This window comes from Otolemur garnettii, unplaced genomic scaffold (assembly GCF_000181295.1).
Source record: "Otolemur garnettii isolate 467f Iridium unplaced genomic scaffold, OtoGar3 scaffold00062, whole genome shotgun sequence".
Lineage (NCBI taxonomy): Eukaryota > Metazoa > Chordata > Mammalia > Primates > Galagidae > Otolemur > Otolemur garnettii.
In genome coordinates, this window is record NW_003852457.1 from 4,900,596 (window position 1) to 4,904,731 (window position 4,136).

The following is a 4,136-nucleotide window of genomic DNA, read 5'->3' on the forward strand; positions in this document are numbered from 1 at the left end:
GTGAAGGTGAGGAGGGATCCAGGGTGTCCCCTAGTACTGACTGTGACAATGCAGGAGCAAAGAGAGACCAAAGTCAGAAGGGTCAGAAGGAAGAAGCAGATTCACAGGGGCCTCAGTGACAAGCTGGATTCTGTCCAGGAGGACTGATGCTCTGTCACGGGAACAGGCCCGGGAAAATGAAGACCACATGGACATGGGTCAGAACGTGGGATCGATCACAGCCCAGCACGCCATCGTTGGAGGAAGGCAACTCTTCATGTGCCTTGAAATCTTCCTGAGTTCTTGTGATAAAAGAAGTTAAAAAAAATCACAGTGCTATTTGGCCAAGAGGTGACAGAAAAGGCCCCACAGTAGAAAAATTGCTACTCTCGTCAAATCTCCCTCCTAGACAAGAAAAGGGCGAGGGCAGGGGCAGGTGGTGGCGATTGTATCGAAAATGCACAAGGCTGCATCTTTCGCTCTCGGAATCTGAAACCCACTTTATCACAACTGTCAAAACAGACTCAGGCAGTACATAATTTATAACCCTGGGGTGGCAGCTGGGGGGAAGGAGTCTAAAAGATTGCTTTAGTTTTCTTGTTAATTTTTATTGGCTAAGAAACAACTCTACCCTCACTGGGCCAAAATATGGGCTTAATTTAAGGCAGACACACATTTGATTTGCACGTTGGAGCCTCCGGGGCTGGTCCTTGGCTGACTGGTGGAGAGCCAGGTGGGAGCTGCTTTCTCCCATGCTGCAGTGGTGACTGAGATCATAGACATGGAGAAGATACTGTCCCCATCACCAGAGCTCTGCGTCTAGGAGCTTGTCCATGACAAGGAGAAGTTTGGGGTCCTATGTGGGCAGGAAATGAAAGCCCTATAAGAGCACTGAGAAGAAACGTGGAAGCCTGAGCCAGGGCAGGGGCTCACGGGATAAGAATATACTGGCCCAGCTGCACATTGGAGGGCTCAGAGCACTTAGCCAAAATACAGAGGAAGGCTGTTCCAGGCAGAGGGAACAGCACGAGCAAAGGTCAGGTGGCATGAACTAACACCTTTTCTGGGGAAATAGACTCTTCAGAAACATTTCTGCATTTAACATAAATATATTTACTATATATTTAAGTATGTTACTTTCCCACCGATACTGGAAAAAAGAGGATGGAAACTGACAAGAAAAATTGCTGGTGTTGTTATTCCTTTCTAGAGAGCCCAGAAGTTCCGTCAGGAATGAGGAGGATCTGGATGACTGTCGGCCAAGGCAGCATTGTGAGATGGGTCGGGGCTATTTCCTGGCTCCCTGGGGTCCTACATGGTACAGTGATAAACCCTGTCTGTGCTTGAATAAGGGACTAGAGATGGTAACATCTTGCACACAGAACTGGCTCTGTCACCTCCCTGTGTCCTCATCTCAGCCTTAGAGATGACAAGAATAGGTGTTCCTGGCAGGGCCAGGTACAGGTGCTGAGAGAGGGCCAGGCAGAGAGCCGCTGGCTCTCACTTTGCTACCCACAGAGCCTGGACTCAGACTCAGGTCTCCTGAATCCAATCCAGGGTTTTTCTCCCACCACTTTCTCAGCCCCATCCCAGCCCCAATTCTGACCATATACCCTGGTTTTACGGAGAATGAAGAAAGGCCATTTGAGACAGAGAGGGGATGAAGAGAGGCCAGGAACTGGCATTTGGGAGTGAAGCAGTGCTCTAGAATCACGTAGACTCAGCATCTATCCAGACTCTTTCCTGCACAGCTGTTGAGTTTGGACAAGTGATGTGACCTCTGTGAGACGCGGTTCCAATCTGTGGAAAAAGGAATCGTATCAACCCTTTCAAATGTTCGTGACAGTAAGTGAAGCTACAAAAACTACAAAAACAAACGCTACTAAGCACTTATCAGCTGCCAGGCACCGTGCACAGCCCTTTCCATCTCATTTTCTTCCCTCCAGACCGTCCGTCCTGCAGAGCAGCTTTATTACTCCCATTTTTCAGACCAAGAGACTAAGACCCAGAGAGGATACTGCACTTTGCCCGAAGCTAGTGGCCAGTGCCTGAACTACCCACCGCACCACTGGGTTTATGAGAACTCCGAATGATGTTAACGTTTCCTCGTCCTGCAGAGTAGAGGAGGGACTCAAACCAGTTCAGCCAAAAAGTGGGGAAGGGGAGGAGTTTCCCGCCAGCCCCGAGACAGGCCTGGCCCTGGGAATCACCCTGCTCTCATCGTGACTCACATTACTTTCCTCTGCCTTTTAAGTTTTTCCCTTGCCAGGAGTCCAGATGGCTAGAGGGAAGCCTTCTGTTTTTAGGTGTGGTTTTCAAGAAGAGCTTTTAGATCGTTGTCTTTAAAATCTTTTCTGGGAAAACTCACTCCCCTAGAAAAATCTTCCTTTGGAGCAAGGGACCTGCAGATGGAGTCTGTCCTCCTCAGCACCCTGGGCAAGGTCTAGCCAGCAGCATCTCATCCCACACCTTGTCTTACCAGCTGCCCTTCCCAGGCCAGCCCCATGATGCTGGCCTGAGCTATCAGACAAAGGGAACAATATCTCTGTCCCCACCATCCCAGTGGGAACCCACACAGGAGGGCCCAAAGTAAAGGCGAAGGTGAGGACTGAGGCCAGGCTGGGTGGCCAGCTGGAGAGAGGAGGCTCCCGAAGGAGCCTGGAGCTGTGGGGTGAAAGGGGCGGATCGCTTTGTGTCCCAGAGAAAAATATGTCCAAGTCCTAAGCCCCAGGTACCTATGAATGTGATCTTATTTGGAAATGGGGCCCTTACAGATGAAAGTAAGCTAAAGATCCTGAGATGAGATCAATTGGATCTAAGGAGGGCCCTTAAACCCAATGACAAGTGTCCCTTATAAGAGAAAGAGGGAGATTTGAGACAGACACGGAGAGGGGAAGGCCATTGAAAGCGGGCAGCATCTCCAGGCTAAGGAAGGCCCCCAGCAGCCACCATCACCCACGGAGCGGACCCTGCTCAGAGCCCGCAGGAGCAAGCTGATTGTAGGCTTTTCCCTTCTGAGCTGTGTGAGAATGAGTTCCTGTTCTTTTAAGCCGCTCACTTTGTGTCATGAGCTGCATCTGCCCGGGGAAACTAATACACCACACACGCAGACCCCAAATCTGAAGCAGGCTTCTCACCGGTTTCCCAGAGCCCCTCAGTCAGAGGAGATAAATGAGGAGATGTGACCTGTTAGTAATGCATTTCTCCAGCTCTGTGCCCCCTCCTGCATAACTCAGAGCGCAGCTCCACCCCCGCCCCCCCCAACACACTACATGGTATCTGGCCCTCGAGGTGCAGGAGCCAACTCTTCTGCCTCCCACACCCCACATTCTCTACTGACAAAGACGGCCAAGGCTGGGCAGGCCTTGTGCTGTCCTCTAGAGCCTTCGTCCAGTCGCCCCAGGAACTTTCCAGACTTTGTAAAGAAAAAGAACTCAGGACTCAGCCCTGGTTTGCAGCTGAGAAGAGGCACGGAGCCGCCTTGGCCTTCAGTGCAAAAACATTCCTCCCTCCCCAGGACTCAGCAGAGCCAGATGCTGCGGGGCCCCAGCTTCTCACCCTGCTCCCAGCAATACCAGCCTTAGGTCTTCTGCGACTCCCAGGGATCTGCAGAGGTAGCCAGGAAATGAAGCCCTGACCTCCTGGGGGAGGTTGGTTGGTTCACTTGTTTTTGGTGTTTCCTGAGGAGAGTCGTTTCCTCCAGAGTTCTTTGCACCTGGCCTTTGCCGGTGCTATTCCCTCTCCCTGGATCACGCTTCCTCCCTATTTCACTTGAGTCCTCCCAGCCCTTCAACATGCATCTCGGCCTCTCCATTTCTGGGATCTGCCCCCTGGGCTGGCTTCAGTGCCTCTTTCCCCTGCTCCCTGGGGGCAGATGTAGTCAGCTCAGGGAGGCTGAGACCCTTGGCAGAAGCCATGCTGCCCAAAGTGAGGGGCCAAGCCCAAATCCACAGCCCATGTCGTCTGGGTCGCCCAGCACACTCAGTGTGGGTGGGGAGGGAAGGGAGACAGGAGTGTGCCAAGAGAATGAGTCCAGGTGACCAGTCAGAAACTTAAGAGTTGAGCAAAGGGTACAGACATGATGGCAGCTGCAGGTGAGATGCTGGCTGCAGGGCAGAGGGGCAGGAAGAGACTTCTGTGGTGAAGCCAGAGCAGTG